We start from the raw sequence: 20,027 nt of genomic DNA, 5'->3' as shown, positions 1-20,027 counted from the left end.
CTCAGCCCGAAGAAATGCTGTGTGTTCCAAAAGGAGGTCCAATACTTGGGACACATCGTGAACGAGGCTGGAGTACGCACTGATCCTGAGAAGGTGGCTGCGGTAAGGGACTGGCCGACACCCATCAACGTGAAGGAGCTGCGGAGCTTCCTCGGGTTGTGCTCATACTACCACAGGTTTGTGAAAGGCTTCGCTACGATTGCTGCACCACTACACCTCCTAACGAAGAAGGGGCGCAAGTTTGAGTGGACAGCGGAAACTCAGGTTGCCTTTGAGAAGCTCAAGAAGGTCCTCATCAGCAGCATCACTACACTATTGTGCACCGATCTGGGCTAACACACGGTAACGCGGACAGCTTGAGCAGCGCCCCTGCCTACCTGAGTGTCAACATTGCCTCCAGAGGGAAAGCGTCCAGAATATGTGCCGCCGCACTACAGTGGAACAGACAGCGGAGGTGCCATGGGAAGACTTGTGAAAACTGCAGCGGGAGGACCGAGATCTGAGACCAATTATGGAGTGGCTGAGTCAATCGTCAACGCGACCTGGGTGGGAAGTAATCTCGAGAGAAAGCCCTACCACCAAGAATTACTGGACTCAGTGGGACACTCTTCGGATAGACGACGGGGTGTTGCAGCGACGCTGGGTCTCTCATGATGGTCTTGACCACTACTGGTCCACGGTGCTACCTATGAAGTCCCGGGAAGGCGTCCTGAAAGAAATGCACGACAGCATCACCAGCGGACACCTTGGGGTAAAGAAGACACTGAGTCGCCTGCGCCAAAGGTTCTACTGGGTTGGAATGAGGAAGGACGTGGAAGAATGGTGTCACGCATGTCAGGTGTGCTGTGCAAAGAAGGGCCCCAAAAAGCGTCACCGTGCCCCATTGCAACTATACCAGGTTGGAGCCCCCATGGAACGGGTGGCAGTGGATATAGCAGGACCCTTGCCTCTGACGACGAACGGAAATAGGTACATCTGCGTCACAATGGATTACTTCACCAAGTGGCCGGAAGCCTACGCCATCCCTGACCAGGAAGCCACTACCGTCGCTAAGGTTTTGGTGGAGTTCTTGTCGCTTCGGTGTGCCTAACGAGCTCCATTCCGACCAGGGAAGGAATTTTGAGTCAACAGTCCTTGCTGAGTGCTGCAAGCTTCTGGGTATCAAGAAGACCCGGACCACTCCTCTGCACCCACAGTCAGATGGAATGGTGGAGAAGTTTAATTGGACGTTGGGCCAGGAGTTGGCCAAGCAGTGCAACAGTGATCAGTCTTCATGGGATCAGAAGCTGCCTGCGCTTCTCATGGCCTACAGGTCTGCCGCCCACGAGACTACGGGGTATTCACCGGCAAAGCTGATGTTTGGACGTGAGCTGCGATTGCCGGTGGACCTACTGACAGGAAGGCCCCCTGGGGAAAGCCTTCCAAGGGACGCCTCCAGTTTTGCCCGTCAACTAGAGGAACGGCTGGAAGAGGTGCACCATCAAGTCCGTGGTGCCTTGAAGTTCTCCGGGGAGGCCATGAAGCGCGGTTACAATATGAGGGCAAGCCACGTTGACTTCAAGGAAGGAGACTAAGTCTGGCTTTACAACCCACAGAGGAAGAAAGGACAGTCTCCGAAGTTACAGAGCCCCTGGGAAGGCCCTTACACTGTGCTAGAACGTCTCTCCGACGTGACTTACCGAATCCGGAGAACGGAAAGGACCAAGCCGAAAGTTGTCCACGTCAACCGCCTATGGAGGTACCACGGTCCGGGAAACTACACCTGGAACAACTACAGACACCCAGCAGCCGACGGAAACGCAAGGGACGTCCAGGACCGAGAGGAGGTCGACGACGATATAGGCCTTCTGGACCTTTCAGCCGAGGGAGAGAACCTCCCGGCTTCGGCAGATGTTCCAGGGACACCCCAAGAAGCGGACGACGACGAGGCGCACCAGGAGACAGACGCGCAGGAGGCACCGAGCAGAAGACAGAGACAACTCAGGCGTCTACAGCGATACGACGATTATTATGTTTTTGATTAATTCTCTTATGTTTGTATATAGTTAAGTGTGTGATCGAGACGATCACAATTAAGAGGGGGGGATAGTTTTGTGCTGGAAGCTTCCCCCGGTGTCTATGGGCCTCTAGAAGGCTCCGGGAAGAACGAGCAGGGGGGCGGGGAACAAAGGCTCGTCCGCGCCCCGCGGGGCGCGGCCAGGCGCCAGGCGGGAAGTGTTGCCAACTCGCATATATTTTTGCTACATGTTCTTGTATGATCTAAAATATACTGTAACATTCTAGACTGTACTATTCTGGATATATATAGGAGAAGAGTGCGAGAGAGCGAACCCCCAGTCATGGTAAGCTAGTGGTAAGTGAAGAATCAGAGTGAAGTGTACTACTAAGGAAGAATATTAAACTACAGAAGCTGTGCAAAGTGTTTACATATCTCCCTCCCACGGAGTCTCCTGACGGCGACACGGAACCCAAGTAACACGTCCGGCATAACAATATATTTTTCCCACATAAACAATCTCCACATGCTCTAAGTTGTTCTTTTAAAGTTCCATAAAGTGAGATACTGAAGATGTATGTATTATGACTAAAATAAAAAATATGAAATAAATTTAATACTTGCTGCCGGAACCGTACGATATGTTTAGCAGCACTGTAAACAACCTCCCGTGCTTTGATTCAAGACAGGAATGCATCGTGTGTGAGGCAGCGGCGTGCCAGCCGTTGAATGTTCAGTGGCAAAATTTTCAAAAGTACTTTCCACCGCTCCTTTAATATTTTGGGAGCGTGACACTATGCTGACTTGTTTGACTTCCCTTTTTTGCATGAAGGAAATATTTACCCACGAGGCCGCACTGATGCATTCCTATTAACCACGGGATGGAGTGTTGTAGGATAGATCAATGAATGTTCTTATTTTACCAACAATGTTCATTACAACTACATGAATAATGTACAGCACTCAGATTTTTGGTGTTAACATGATAGTGACCATTACAACTGATATTTTGTAGGCAGTTAAGCTTCGCTGGACCCCAGCACGCCGCAGGTTTGGCTCTGGCGGCGGCTCCAGCAGGGCCACCAGGGATATGGCAGAGTGTTAAATACATGCACATAATATTTTGTATATCACAATTGTCTCGTTCGCTGCGAGACGGGTGCCCTTATGAATAAATACCCTTTATATATATATATATATATATATATATATATATATATATATATATATATATATATATATATATATATATATATATATATATATGAAGAGAATGACATACAATGAGCATGTACTCTTAGGATTTGTTTTTAACATTCAGCCAATAACCTCATCTTTCCCACTGATTCCTCTTCGCACCAATATGATTGTATTTATGAAGAAGACATGATTACTTCTTATCTGAGTACCCTGCATGGTGTGTATTTTGGCGCTCTGAATGTTGTCGTTATGAAGAAGGCATGATTACTTCTTATCTGAGTACCCTGCATGGTGTGTATTTTGGCGCTCTGAATGTTGTCGTTATGAAGAAGACATGCTTACTTCTTATCTGAGTACCCTGCATGGTGTGTATTTTGGCGCTCTGAATGTTGTCGTTATGAAGAAGGCATGATTATTTCTTATCTGAGTACCCTGCATGGTGTGTATTTTGGCGCTCTGAATGTTGTCGTTATGAAGAAGGCATGATTACTTCTTATCTGAGTACCCTGCATGGTGTGTATTTTGGCGCTCTGGATGTTGTCGTTATGAAGAAGACATTTTTTTTACAACAAAGGAGACAGCTCAAGGGCACAAAAAAAGGAAACAATAATAAAAAAAAAGCCCGCTACTCGCTGCTCCTAAAAAAAAAAGAATCAAAAGAGGTGGCCGAAAGAGAGGTCAATTTCGGGAGGAGAGATGTCCTGATACCCTCCCCTTGAAAAAGTTCAAGTCGTAGGCAGGAGGAAATATAGATGAAGAAAGATTGTTCCAGAGTTTACCAGCGTGAGGGATGAAAGAGTGAAGATGCTGGTTAACTCTTGCATAAGGGGTTTGGACTGTATAGGCATGAGTAGAAAGTCGTGTCCAGCGGGGCCACGGGAGAGGGGGAGGCATGCAGTTAGCAAGTTCAGAAGAGCAGTCAGCGTGGAAATATCGATAGAAGATAGAAAGCGAGGCAACATCGCGACGGAATTTAAGAGGTAGAAGACTATCAGTAGGAGGAGAGCTAATGAGACGAAGAGCCTTAGGCCCGTACCAAGAGTCATGAAGGTCGAGCCGTGTACCTTCCTTTCGACAATGTAGGCACGGCCTCAGACCGTGCCTTCAATCCTTACCACAAGTCGCTCGGGAAGGTAAATGCACATACACCACTGCAGCCTACTTTTCACCTACCAGATATAATGCACGCACACACATACAAACACACAGTGTTATTCATGGAGGTATAATACCTCCATGGTGCTATTACAGCCATAATATTGTCCGTTTCATTCCGTCTGTCCACTCGTGAACGTAGATGTGGCACCTGCACATTGTGAGTTTGTGATTGTGTGAAGATCATTTGAATGTTTGTGTATACAAAAAATCGTCAAACCATCGTATATGAACCGCAAACAGAAGATTTGCATCGATTATATACCATAGAAGGACACGAAGAAACAACTTTGTATATCATGCAGTATAGTTTGATCATACTCGAACGATCTATAGCCTTTCAGATACTCATGTTTCATCTCATTAAGGGATATAAAGTGACATACGACTCTGCAAGTGTCTATACATAAGGAATTTTGATATTGCATATATAAATAACATGGGTAGCCTAATATATTCATGGTTTTTTTCCATTAATAATCGATATTTGCATGCAGCAAATTATTAAGATGCCCTTTGTTTGCACTTGCAGAGCCAGATGTCTTAATTGAAATGAGAAAGAATTTGAAAACCCATAGATCGTTGGAGAATGTGAGCCACGAAGGTTCCTGCCTGGCTGGTACCTCTGTGCTTTGAAGACGCGTGCTGTTGTTGTAAACAAGACAAACATATTCGCTGCAACTATAATAATTATATGACTTTCCACTTAGGGAAAATATTTTCTCAGGTTGTTTTAACTAAACCGCAACTATTTGTCACGCCAAATTTGGAAAATAAACATATTTTTCCTCGAAGGTCTGAGGGAAGACACGAGGTAGACCTTGCCTTCCCTTCGTCTTTCCCGCAGACCTTCGTTCCAAAAATGCTAGTGACTATAGTTACGCACCGTCCTTCCCTTCGATATTCGTCGCTAAACCTTCGTGACTCTTGGTACGGGCCTCAGACTCCACTCTGTCCTTAAGAGCTATGTGAGTGGAACCCCCCCCCCCCCCCCCACACACACACACGTGAGATGCATACTCCATACGAGGGCGGACAAGGCCCCTGTATATAGATAACAACTGTACGGGGGAGAAGAACTGGCGGAGACGATACAGAACGCCCAACTTCGAGGAAGCTGATTTAGCGAGAGAGGAGATAATTATGAAGTTTCCAGTTGAGATTTTGAGTTAAGGATAGACCGAGGATATCTAGTGTTGAAGAAGGTGACAGCTGAGTGTTGTCGAAGAATAGGGGATAGGTTTTTGGAAGATTGTGTCGAGTTGATAGGTGAAGAAACTGAGTTTTTGAGGCATTGAAGGACACAAGGTTCTTTCTACCCCAATCGGAAATGATAGCAAGGTCTGAGGTTAAGCGTTCTGCAGCCTCCATTCTGGAGTCGTGTACTTCCTGTTGCGATGGCCTTCTATTGAAAAAAGTTGAATAATGCAGAGTGGAGTCGTCGGCGTATAAGTGGACATGACAGTTTGTTATGGAAAGAAGATCATTGATGAAAAACAGGAAGAGAATGGGTGATAGGACAGAGCCCTGTGGAACACCACTGTTGATAGGTTTAGGGGAAGAAGAGTGACCGTCTAAAACCACAGAGATAGAACGGCCGGAAAGGAAGCTGGAGATAAAGGAACAGAGAAAGGGATAGAATCCGAAAGAGGGCAGTTTAGAAAGCAAAGACTTGTGCCAGACTCTATCGAAGGCTTTCGATATGTCTAGCGCAACTGAGAAAGTTTCACCGAAACGGCTAAGAGAGGATGACCAAAAGTCAGTTAAGAGAGCAAGAAGATCGCCAGTAGAACGCCCCTTGCGGAACCCATACTGGCGATCAGATTGAAGGTTAGAAGTGGAAAGGTGCTTTTGAATCTTCCGGTTAAGGATTGATTCAAAAGTTTTAGATAGACAGAGAAGTAAAGCTATAGAGCGGTAGTTTGAGGGATTGGAACAGTCACCTTTCTTAGGCACAGACTGTACAAAGGAATACTTCCAGCAGGAAGGAAAGGTAGATGTTGATAGGCAGAGACGAAAGAGTTTGACCAGGCAGGGTGTCAGCACGGAAGCACAGTTTTTAAGGACAATAGGAGGCACTCCATCAGGTCCATAAGCCTTCTGAGAATTGAGGCCAGAGAGGGCATATAAAACATTATTATGTTACAGAAAGTTTGAGCGAAGAGTTCAGCCTTAGAGATAAATGAGACGGCAGTGGTCCCGTCAAGGTTAAGGAAAGGAGGGAAAGAGGAAGAAGTGAAATTGGTGGAGATATTTTTGGTTAGGTGCCAGAAGTCACGGGAAGAATTAGAAAAAGCAAGGTGTTGACATTTCCTGTTGATGAAAGAGGTTTTGGTAAGTCGGAGAATAGATTTGGCACGATTCCGGGCTGAAATGTAAAGTTCATAGTTAGTAGGGGTGCGAAGGCCCTGGAACCTTTTGTGAGCTGCATCTCTATCTTTAATAGCACGAGAACAAGCATGATTAAACCAAGGCTTTTTAGCATGAGGAGTAGAGAAAGAACGTGGAATGTATGCCTCCATTCCAGAGACAATCACCTCTGTGATGCGCTGGGCACACACAGAGGGGTCTCTCTCCTGGAAGCAGTAATCATTCCGGGGGAAGCGGTGGCTGAGTCGACAGAGTGACGGCGCCGCGTTCAGGAGGACGCGAGTTCAATCCCCGCCCGGTGCCACCAAGCTGGGATTTTTCAGCCGCCGCCGAGTGGCTTAAAACTATCCACATGCTGTCCAGAAGACCACCTACCAACCCGGACTCTAGATTCTAGAATTAAAGATGACTTCCGGGAGGGCAGCATGAGCCAATGCAAGATGGCGCCACTATAAACACTCGCCTGCGCCAGAACGGGCTGGGCCGACCATCAGGCCCCACCGGGAAGAAGCCTTGGGCAGACCATCAGGCCCCACCGGGAAGAAGCCTACCGGCGCAATAGGCCGCGACGTAAAAAAAAAAAAAAAAAAAAAAAATCCACGGGAAATCGGAAAAGTACATCCTCAGGTCGTCCCACCGAGCTGAGGCAAAATGCCAGAAGCATCGTCTCTTCGGTGGGTCCAGAGGATGAACAGGAGCGATAGGACAGAATACAGAAATAAGGTTGTGATCGGAGGAGCGCGACGGAGAGAATAGTTTGACAGAGTAAGCAGAAGGATTAGAGTTAAGGAAGAGGTCTAGAATGTTGGGCCTGTGTCCAAGACGGTCGGAAATACGTGTAGGGTGCTGAACCAACTGCTCAAGATCGTTGAGGAGAGTAAAGCTGTAGGCTTGTTCACCAGGATGGTCAGTGAAAGAGGATGAAAGCCAAAGCTGGTGGTGAACATTGAAATCTCCCAAGATGGAGATTTCAGCAAAGGGAGAGTGAGTCAAGATATGCTCCACTTTAGAATTCAAATAGTCAAAGAATTTTACATAGTTAGTAGAGTTAGGTGAGAGATAAACCGCACAGATGTATTAGTAATAGAATGACAATGAAGTCTTAGCTAGATGCTGGAAAATTCAGAAGAGTCAAGGTCGTGGGCACGAGAGCAAGTGATGTCGTTGGGCACGTAGGCGCAACATCCAGCTTTGGATTGAAATTTAGGATAGAGATAGTAGGAGGGAACAGAGTAGAGATTGCTGTCAGTAGCCTCAGAAACCTGTGTTTCGGTGAGGAAGAGAAGGTGAGGTTTAGAGGAGGAGAGATGTGTTCCACAGAATGGAAATTAGATATAAGACCGCGAATGTTGCAGAAATTGATAAGGAGGAGGTTCGAGGAGTTATCAGGACACCTCTCAAGTCGGCAGCCAGAAGGGGAGTCCTCCCTGGGGGAATTTATGTTCCCCCCTCAGGCGGGGACTCCGAGGCAGTGTTACTGTGCGCCATTTTTAATTTTTAATTTTGGGAAAAAGTGTGTATGTTGTGTGAATGTAGTGTGGTGTAAAAAGAGAGAGGATCTGTCTTTAAAGAGCTTGCTGAACTGCTCTCTGGTGTTGATGAGACAAAAGGGAAACGGTTAGTGAGGACATGGGAAGGGTCTTTGAAGGGCTTCAGCACCCTCCTCGCTTTCCATATATCCTCACCGGGAGTAGCTCACGCCCGTTCGGTAGGTGTCTTCCTAACTTCTCCCTCTTATCTGAGTACCCTGCATGGTGTGTATTTTGGCGCTCTGAATGTTCTCGTTATGAAGAAAACATGCTTATTTCTTATCTGAGTACCCTGCATGGTGTGTATTTTGATGCGTTGAATGTTCTTGGTCGTGCTTTAATTTTTATGATTTGGAATTTGCTAGTTATCAATATTGATTATTTTTTGTTGGTATACCAGGATGTGCTACATTTTATTTTTTTAATATTTTTCACTTTCCAATATTTTTATTTTTCCTTTCACCAATAGGGTTTTCTGTAGGTTGTTAATTGAAAGCCCTCGTCCTCATAAACGATGCAATTTAATTTGCATGTTGAGTTTTAATATCCTCCTTCTTAAACTGGGAAATGAAATAGTGCCCTTATTCCATTTTTTTACAACAAAGGAGACAGCTCAAGGGCACAAAAAAAGGAAACAATAACAAAAAAAGCCCGCTACTCGCTGCTCCTAAAAAGAATCTAAGGAGGTGGCCGAAAGAGGGGTCAATTTCGGGAGGAGAGGAGTCCTGATACCTTAAGAGTTCAAGTCGTAGGCAGGAGGAAATACAGATGAAGGCAGATTGTTCCAGAGTTTACCAGCGTGAGGGATGAAAGAGTGAAGATGCTGGTTAACTCGTGCGTAAGGGATTTGGACAGTATAGGGATGAGCATGAGAAGAAAGTCGTGTGCAGCGTGGCCGCGGGAGAGGGGGAGACAAGCAGTGAGCAAGTTCAGAAGAGCAGTCAGCGTGAAAATAACGATAGAAGATAGAAAGAGAGGCAACATCGCGGCGGAATTTAAGAGGTAGAAGACTATCAGTAAGAGGAGGAGAGCTGATGAGACAAAGAGCCTTAGACACCACTCTGTCCAATAGGGTTGTTGAGTGGAGCCCCCCCACACGTGAGATGCATACTCCATACGAGGGCGGACAAGACCCTGTATATGGTTTTTGGAGGGCTTCAGCACCCTCCTCGCTTCCCATATATAACTCACCGGGAGTGGCTTGCACCCGTTCGGTAGGTGTCTTCCTACCTACTCCTACATCACATTCCCTTAATAATCATTACATATATTTTAATACATGTACTATGCAAGTATATTACCAATATAAAAATAACTAATATATTTGAAGTACTTCTGGAGTAACGAAGAGTGAAGTCTGAGGTAAAATATTTAAATCTAAGGTTATTTCCCTCAAAATCTAAGGTAATTCCGAAATTCAGTTCTGAGAGCCCTGCTTCACACTGTACCAGCTCTGGGCCACGACAACCCACAACTCTAGGGTACACGAGGTATTGGGTATTGAGGTGAAAGGGTCTAGAAACGGTCGCCGGATGCTGAGCGGACGTCGGAGTGTGGCATCGTGATGGTTAGCGCGAAAAAGTATTCCATGCTAAACTTCCACAAGAGTTGGCAAGGGTCTAGACCAATGGTCATTTCCGGTTGAGGTCTGAGGGAGGTCGGGGACAGTCATCAAGAGTGTCCCCGAAAGTCTTGGCTTGTCCTGAGACAGTTGCGAAGAGTGTCAGGGACATTTTTTAATATTTTGACCGTTTTCTGCACAGTCGTCGGTGCCAACTACTTAAGAATAAAAATAACGAGGGACTTTCGTGACGACAGCCTTTTCTAATAAAGGACGTTCGTGACTCCTGTCGGCTCGGAAATACTGGCTAACACGTGGTAGGGATGTTGGGGGGATACTGATTGCAGACAAGTTGGCAGCACGTCCCAAGACTAAATATTTTTAGACGGCGACCGTCCGCCGACCATTTGGCAGACTGTCGGTCAGCTAATTTTCTCGCTGGATGTGGAGTCCTCTCGCTCGATTTCGGCCATTAATTAATCAAAATGTCATACTGCGGAGCAGCCAGGGGCGAGCCCACATACGTCGCTTCAGCCTTTTCTTCTTCTTGGTTATTCTCCTACGGGCCTCGGCTATCTTCACCGCGCCCATCAGGAGACTCACATTTTAATTTTGCAATCGCAAGCACAACAACAACTTTTTTGGCATGGTTACGTTTTTAAGGCACAAATTTGGGAGCCATCACAGCACGCACGCACTCCTGCTGCTTCTCCTTAGGGTTGAATGGCACAACGGAAAATTGCGGTCCATAATAGCCTATAATTTTATACTCCATGACCCATGAAAAAGAAAACGCTGAACAGATTTCTGCAGGTAAAATATCCCTTTAAAATTTGGGTAGACCAGCGACAGTTGGCAAGGCTGCCGCCAAGACAGTCGGAAAGACCGTCGGATCCTTGGCAGGTGTCGGCCAGCTGGTCGGTCAGTCAGTTCACAGACAGTCTTGCCGAGAGTCGTCGGCCGTCTGCAAGATTGTCGTAAAGACCGTCTGCGACTGTCGGCCAATCGGTCGGCAGTCATGGTTGTCGTATGATGATGATTATTGGGGCGTTCTGTGCTTGGCCCCGCAACTGCGGGGTCATATGGTGCCGAATCTAATACAAAATTAATTATAATAATAAACTATAAAAAAACGGTAAATAATTAAAAAAAACATGATACAAAACAACAATAAAATGTCAATAAAACCTACAGGAGGCTGAAGACGCCAGCCTCCTGTAGGAAGCCATAAACGTCATGTCCCGGGGAGAGTGCCTTCTCGCCCAGCACCAGAGAGAGAGAAACTCCCATCTCCGCCCCGACACCGGGAGAGGGACCGCTCTCGTAGGTCCCCCAGACTGGGACACTCGACCAGAGGAACCCATTTTTTTTTTTTTTTTTTTTTTTTTTTTTTACGTCGCGGCCTATTGCGCCGGTAGGCTTCCCGATGGGGCCTGATGGTCGGCCCAGTCCGTTCCGGCGCAGGCGAATGTTTATAGTGGCGCCATCTTGCAATGGCTCAAGCTGCCCTCCCGGAGCTCATCTTTAATCCTAGAATCTAGAGTCCGGGTTGATAGGTAGTCTTCTGGACAGCATGTGGGTAGTTTTCAGCCACTCGGCGGCGGCTGAAAAATCCCAGCTTGGTGGCACCGGGCGGGGATTAAAGTCGCGTCCTCCTGAACGCGGCGCCGTCACTCTGTCGACTCAGCGACCGCCTCCAGTGTGACCCACTCTAAATGGGTTATCACACTGGGCTATTTTCCCTCCGACATCCTACCTCCAACCTCCGATTTCAGCCGGTACCGCCGACACCTGCAGCACACACGTTTGTTTACGTTTACCTCCAGCTCCAGCAACAATGGCCGACCTCTTCAGGACGACGGGTGGCTATTCGAGAAGAATTGTCGCCGCAGCGCCTTTACTTCTTCACTGCAATGAGCTTAAAGCCAAGAAGGAGAGGCGTGCGTGGAGGCGGCGGTGGTTAGCAAGGAGTGAACAGTTTGGGGTTGTTTATGTTAAGAGGTCAACTGACAACTTATGTTGTTCTATTATAGTTTTGTTTTGGTCTCTTTTTTTTCTTCTTCATGATCCTTATTCTATTGCAGGTTATGCAAGAAATAAAATCACTATGGCAAACTATTTTGTTTTCTCAACAATTTACACAGAATGTCAGTTGACTTCGAATTTTCCTCCAGCAAATCGGTTCCTTCCCGAAAGTTACGGGCTGCTAATTTGCTTCAACAGTCGGCGGAAAAAGTGCTGGAGGTGGGCGGTACCGCCGATTAATCGGAGGTTGGAGGAAAACTTGCCCAGTGTGATAGCCTCTTAAGGCGAGTCAGGACATTCTCCCTCTTACGATTCCTTATATGGGAATACGACCAGGGACGCACAGCCCTGGTCGTGACTTCCCCCATCTTTGTCGTGGCAATCACAGCCTCCCACCTGCGCTGCCACACCCTCTGGAGTGCAGACCGCACGGTGGGATGCAAGTCCCTAAATGGAAGAGCGCACTGTGAGGGAGGACGAGAAGCAGCGGCCCGCGCCACCTCATCGGCCTCCTCATTACCACGCACAGAAGCAAAGGCAGGAACCCAGCATAAAATTATTTGGTGGCCACGCCTTTTGGCCAGAACCAGCCAGCTAAAATTTTCTAAAACTATAGGGTGGGTGCTTCTAAAATTTTCCATTGCGGACAGGGCTGCCTGTGAGTCAGAGTAGACAGTAAAAATACCGACAGGCAAAGTGAAGATGGTGCGAATTGCTAAAAGAATGGCAGATAGTTCTGCGGTAAAAATTGAGGCTAGGGCAGGTAAAGTTCCGGAACGGGAAAAGTCTGGAAAGACAGCTCCAAATCCAACGGCAGCGTCGGATTTTGAGCCGTCCGTGTACACTGGTACAGAAGTGGCGTGACTAGCTAGCTGTGTGGGACAGGGAAAGCTGTCGAGCAGTTGCCGTCGAGATGCTTGCTTTGTTAAAGTTGAAGTACCGGCAGAAATGTGTGTTTGGGAACTCCCACGGTGTGATGGGGGTACCTGATAAACTGTTATAGGGAAGTATGATAGTGAGAGGTTCCCAGTGACATGCAAGACACGGAAACCAAAGAGGCGAGGTAGGAGGGGCTTGTTTCTGTATATTATATCTACATTGGTGTCTAAGGCAACGGTGTAGGCAGGGTTGTTAGGTTGGCGTTGTAGTCTGTACCAGTACTTAATTAGAAGTCCGTCTCTCTGCAAGTCTAAGGGTGGCACTCCTGCGTCAACTAAAAGACTTGATATGGGGGATGATCTAAAGGCACCTGTTGACAGTCGGACTGCAGCGTGATGGACTGCATCAAGTGTGCGGAGGCGGGCGGTTGTTGCGATGCGTATACTGCGTAGCCGTAGGACAGTCTCGACCCGATGAGTGCCTGGTAAAGGCGTATGAATAGGTATTATGCGGTCAACGCCCCATGAAGTACATGACAGAACACGAAAGAGATCGAGCGATCTCATGCACTTTGTTTTAAAGGCTTTTAGGTGTGGAAGCCATGTGAGGCACCTGTCGCAGACGAGTCCCAAGAACTTGTGTTCTTCCACAACAGGTAGACGTGACCCGCACATGATGAGGTCAGGGTCTGGATGGTGGCCTCTCAGGCGACAAAAGTGCATGGCAACCGACTTGGAAGGTGAAAATCAGAAGCCATGTTTCTCCGCCCATCTGGATATCTTGTCGATGGCATGTTGCAGTCTTTACTCTGCGATGGACATTCGAGACGCCGAGTACCAGATTGCCAGGTCGTCGACATAGAGGGAGGACGACACCCCCTCAGGGAGCGATGTTGTAATACCATTAATGGCTACGGCAAAGAGGGTGACACTCAGGACGCTTCCTTGGAGAACTTCTTCCTGCTGTTCATATGATGACGCGGAAGTTCCGTTCTCCAAGAAATCCTTCAATGAACTTTGGCATCCGTCCGCGGAGATCAAAGTCATGAAGCTGCTTTAGTATCCCATATCTCCACGTTGCGTCATAGGCCTTCTCAAGGTCAAGAAAGATGCACACCCATGTGTTGTGTGTCTGCAAACGAACGGCATATAGCTGACTCGAGACGTACAAGGCGTCTACTGGATGTAGATCTCATCCTCCGAAACCCTGACTGGTAAGGAGACAGGTGACCATTGCTCTCTAGATGGTGTACTAGGCGGATGTTTACCATCTTTTCGAAGAGTTTGTAGAGGCAGGATGTTAGAGCGATGGGTCGGTAGTGTAAGGGCTGTGAACCATCCTTCCCAGGTTTGCGGATGGGAAGTACAACGGCTTTGAGCCACTCACTTGGTATGTAGCCAGTCTGCCAAACTGAATTGTATAATTGGAGCAGCAGAGTCTTGGTGGTAGGACTGAGGTGTCGGATCATGGCATATTGGATGTTATCGGGTCCCGGCGAAGTGTCGTTGCAGTGGGAAAGACCTGACTGTAGTTCCCACACGGAGAAGGGAATGTTGTATATTTCGGTGTTGAGGGATGAGGGCGTACTTGGAGGTCTAGAGCCGCGCTGAGACACAGCAGCAAATGCACTGGCTATGACGTCGGCGACTTCAGCGCTCCCTGATATTATGTTATTGCTGATCTTCAGTGCAGGTGGTGGGCTTATTGAAAACTTTCCTGCTATTTTGTGCACCCTCTTCCACACTTGTGTCATTTGTGTTTGTGAATTAAGAGAGGCTACATAACTAGCAAATGAGGATCGTCGTGCTTTTTCAGAGTCCGGCGTGCTTGTGCTCGTGTTTTCTTGTAGGCAATATGGTTGAACTCTGTCCTATGTCTCTTGTAGCGGTTGAAGGCCCGGCGACAGCAAGCCATTGCCTGCTTGCACTCGTCAGACCACCATGCCGACGTGATGCATTTCTCATTGTCTGTGGAATTGTAAGTTTTCCCGCCCGGTGAATGTGCACCGTAAAAAAGGTAACTGCATCCTCGGTTACCCCGACCCCATTCATTCCTCCCAGGGCGCCTCGCCAACGCCTTCTTCTGTCTCGTCCTCCCCTGGCCGGTCACTCTACGACTCCGAGGACTCGGAGGCAGCGGCGGAGGCCGCGATGACGGGGCAGTGCCAGGTCGTGCCCTACGTCATCCGGAAACGGAAGAACCGTTGGCCGGAGCGGAGGACCTATACCTCCATGAAAATGGGTATCGACTCGGGTCGGTACAAGCTCGGGTACACCGGGCCCGAGGGTTCTTTGCCCTACCTCACTGGCTGGCTCAGGACTCAGCCTGGGACGCTCTCCGACCTCCTGTATTCCCTCCCGGACGATCTTTTCGTCTCCTTCATCCCTGGGCAAGTCCCCGAGAAGCTCATCCCCAGCCTTCGTCCCTGCAGGGAGCCCAAATCACAGCCTAAATGACGCGGTTGCGAGTAGTGCAGCACAAGGCACTGACGTGGGACAGACGTAAGTTCGACCACAACACTTACAGACAGTTTGACCCAGACATCCTCCTCCTCAACAGCCACGGACTCACTGACGACGCTAGGATTAAAATCCCGGGCTACAGGGTGCATCAACGCAACCTGAGTGCCGAACCATCGGATGGGGTGGCTATCGCCGTCAGGTGTCGACTGCGGTGCAGGGTCGATGACGACTTCATCTCTGAGACACAAGCAGTGGTGGTCGACACGTCTGACGGCCCCTTGATGATTGCCACCTCCTACCTGCCGCCCAGACGACCTTAACTCCACCACCCAAAATACCTGAGGCTCTTTCGCAGGCGTACTCCGGTAATCCTTGCGGGAGACCTGAACGCACGACACGCCAACCTGCGCTCGACTAACTCCAACCAAGTTGGTCGGGACTTGGTTGACTACATGCGTAGACACACCGTTCGACTGATTGGACCCCACTTCCCGACCTACTTCGGCCCTTTGTCCGCGACCTCCCCGGACATAGTACTTACCAACCCCTCCAACCATTTTCACTACAGATTCACCCCCGGCCCACTCACCTCGAGTGACCACATCCCCATTGTCATCGACATATCGACGTCTCCTCTCCTGACTCTTGCTCCTCGACACTACAACTTTCACAGGACAGACTGGGACGCCTTTCAGGCATGACATGACAGACCTCCCTGACATCTCCAGAGCGTCTCTGGAAGACATAGACGTTGCCCTCGACTTGTGGATGTCGAGTGTAAAATCGGCAGCTGACCGACACATCCCTACTTCCACCTACAGACGAATCCCCCACGCCAGGCTCTCCCTCACGACTTGCTTATTACGTATACAGTTTAACGCACTCAGAGAGAGAGAGCTACGCGGGCGGGCTGGACTTACGACGAGTACCGACGCTACGTGCGACTACAAAGGAACACAAAGGAATAACAAACAACAGCAGACCTGCTGGTCCTTACGAGGCTGTTTGTGACATGCTACACTAACTATCTAATCAAAGGTGGAAGATGAAGGACAGCAAAGGCGAAGGCTCCTCCCCACCCCCATCCCTCCAGCCAAAGCTGGCAGGAAAGGAAAAAGAACCATGCAGCAGCATGGAAAAACTGCATGGAAATTATGTAGGAAAGAGGAAAGAACTACCATTACTGCTACCACTAACCGGGCGATAAAAGCGGATAAGGACACCAGTATTCGAAAGAACTTAACATTATTACGACAATGAGTAATAGTTGCTGGTTGGATTAAAAATACTTGTCTAATCTATTCTTGAAGGCCGTAACTGTTGTACTATCAACGACATCACAGGGTAGAGAGTTCCAAACATTAGCAACTCGATTGAAGAAGTTTTTAGCTTCGTGCGACGAGAATCTTTTACCACTTATCTTCAAATTGTCATTTCTTCTTGTTCTATTTGATTGATCAATTGCAAAGTAATCTTCCGCATTAATATCACTGAATCCTTTAAACATTTTAAACACTTCTATTAGATCGCCTCGCATTCTTCGTTTTGATAGATTGAATAAATTTACTTATTTAAGCCTTTGTTCATATGATAAATTTCTGAACCTAGGAATCATCTTTGTTACTCTTCGTTGAACCCGTTCCAACTTTTCTATGTCTTTTCTGTAATAGGGAAACCAAAACTGTACACAGTACTCTAGATGGGGTCGAACCAACGAATTTTACAGTTTTAATATTACTTTTTCCGATTTATTATTAAAGGCTCGTCCGATGAAGCCAACCAATTTGTTTGCAGTTTTAACAACCTCTGAACAATGCTGATCGGGCTTTAAATCGCTTGATATAGTGATTCCAAGATCTTTTTCTTTACTTACTGCAGAAAGTTGTTGGCCATTCATTACGTACCGAACGCGATTGCAACACTTTACATTTGTTAACGTTAAATTTCATTTGCTATTGATTGGCCCAACGTGCAAGTCGATGTAGATCTGCTTGTAAAGCTTCTTCGTCGAGTGTCGCAGTTACTTTACTTGCAATTTTTGTGTCATCAGCAAATTTTGATACTTTGCAAGTGAGCCCATCATCGATATCATTAACATAAATTAAGAAGAGCATGGGGCCAAGCACTGATCCCTGAGGTACGCCGCTTCTGACATCGAGCCAGTTAGATGTACCACCGTTTAGAACTACTCTCTGTTTCCGCTCAGAGAGCCAGTCCACAAGCCAACTGTGAATGTTACCCGAGATACCGTGCGCCAATAGTTTGCTGAGCAATCGTTGGTGGGGGACATTATCAAATGCCTTTTGAAAATCCAAATATATGATATCTACTGATCTGCTTTCATCGAACACCTCAAAAATATAATGAAAAAAATCAAGTAAGTTAGCTAAACACGAACGTTTACTACGGAAGCCATGTTGCGAATTATATATTATATTATTTTCGTCGAAGAATTTCACCATATTGTCGCAAAACAATTACAAACAATCGATGTCAGGCTAATTGGTCGATAGTTTCCTGGATGAGACTTGTCCCCCTTTTTGAGAATTGGTGTGACATTTGCTAGTTTCCAATCCGCCGGAACTTTTCCAGCTGTTAAAGATTTATTGAATATGATGGAGAGCGGTTTACAAATTTGATGTTTGATTTCTTTAAGACCCAAGGGGTAATTTTGCCTGGACCAGGAGCTTTGCTTACTTTAATCTTTTCAATTGTGCGTAAAATGTCACTTTCTACGATGAGCACGCCACTTAACATCATTTCGGTCCTTCTAACATCCGGCGGTTGAAGTGATATACAATCTTCGTGTAACGGGCTTGTCGGGGGGCGTTTAAAGGGTGTTGATTAAGACTTAAGAACATAAGAACGCAGGAGTCTACAAGAGGCCGGTAGGCCTGTACGTGGCAGCTCCTTTGACCCTAAGCTCCCGTGTATCTAACCCCACCTAATATCGCTGTCCATGAATTTATCTACTCTGTTTTTGAATGTGACAATTGTATTGGCACTCACCACATGACTGCTAAGCCTATTCCACTCATCCACCACCCTGTTAGTAAACCAATTTTTGCCTATGTCCCTGTTGAATCTGAATTTATCCAGTTTAAACCCGTTACTTCGTGTCCTGCCCGGTTCTCTTACCAACAAAACCTTATGAATGTCTCCCTTATTAAAGCCCTTCATCCATTTATATACCTCGATCATGTCTCCACGCACCCTTCGCCTTTCTAGAGAATGCAAGTTTAACTGTTTGAGTCTTCCCTCGTATGGCAAGTTTCTCAACCCCTGAATCATCTTAGTCATTCTCCTCTGCACCGATTCTAACATTTTGATATCCATTCTATAGTAAGGTGACCAGAACTGAACCGCATAGTCAAGATGAGGTCTAACTAATGCTAAATATAGTTTGAGGAAGACTTCGGGGCTTCTGTTGCTTACGCTTCTTGAAATAAATCCCAGTACCCTATTAGCTCGATTTCTAGCTTGAATGCATTGTGCCCTTGGACGGAGATCAGAGCTCACTAAGACCCCTAAATCCCTCTCGCACCCAGACCTACTTATGAGAGTGTCATTTAAGCAATAGTTATGTGAGGGGTTCCTACCTACACTCAGAATACTGCACTTCCCTACATTGAACTCCATCTGCCATTTATCCGCCCAGTCATACAATCTGTTGAGTTCACCTTGGAGAATACTAGCGTCCTGATCCGACTCAATTACTCTACCGATCTTGGTATCATCTGCAAATTTACTAACATCACTACTAATTCCTGTATCTAAGTCATTGATATAAATAATAAACAAAAGTGGACCTAATACCGAACCTTGTGGGACCCCACACGTAACACATCCCCAGTCAGATCTTTTACCATTGATTTGCACTCTTTGCTTCCTATTGCTAAGCCACGCCTTGACCCAGTTCAAAACTTTACCCTCTACTCCGTGAGCCTGTAATTTAAGCAACAGTCGTTGGTGAGGAACTTTGTCAAACGCTTTACTAAAATCAAGATAGATTACATCATAATTTTCATCTCTGTCAACCGCCTCAAATACTTTATTGTAGAAGGACAAGAGATTGGTGAGGCATGACCTACCTTTTGTGAACCCATGCTGCGAGTCGTGAATTAAGCTATGTTTCTCTAAATGCTCCCGAATGTTCCTGGCTATTATGGACTCCAGCATCTTCCCTATAACCGATGTTAAGCTAATTGGGCGATAGTTTGAAGCAACTGACCTGTCCCCCTTTTTATAATCGGCGTCACATTAGCTACTTTCCATAGGCTCGGCACATAGCCAGTATTTACCGACATCTTAAAGATGTTGGTTAGTGGGTCACTGAGTACATCACCTAACTCCTTTAATACCCTCGGAAATATCCCGTCAGGACCTGGCGACTTGTTCTTCTTAAGCTTATCTATCTCATCCTGAACTACTTGCCTGGTAATGATTATATCCCTCAATTTATCGCCATCCCCGCCCTCGTACACCTGAACTCTTTCCGGTATAGTCGTTCGATCCTCCTGTGTGAATACTGAAAGGAAGTAGTCGTTCAACAATGTGCACATATTTTCGTAATTTTCTACTAGCTCCCCTGTGTTTGTTTTCAGCGGTCCAATTTTCTCCCGTGTTTTTGTTCTATACATCTGAAAGAAGCCCTTAGGATTACTTTTCGCCTCATTTGCTACTTTGATCTCATAGTTCTTTTTTGCTATCCTGGTGTTTTTCTTAACTAATCTAGATAGTTCGACGTACCGGCCCCTGAGATGTGTTTCACCATTCTTTATTTTCTGATAAATTCCCTTCTTTAACCCAATCTCGTGTTTTAGTCCACCAGTCATCCACTTAGGATCATT

The sequence above is a fragment of the Eriocheir sinensis genome, chromosome 54 (assembly GCF_024679095.1).
Source record: "Eriocheir sinensis breed Jianghai 21 chromosome 54, ASM2467909v1, whole genome shotgun sequence".
Classification (NCBI taxonomy): domain Eukaryota; kingdom Metazoa; phylum Arthropoda; class Malacostraca; order Decapoda; family Varunidae; genus Eriocheir; species Eriocheir sinensis.
Note: the sequence above shows the minus strand (reverse complement) of the source record.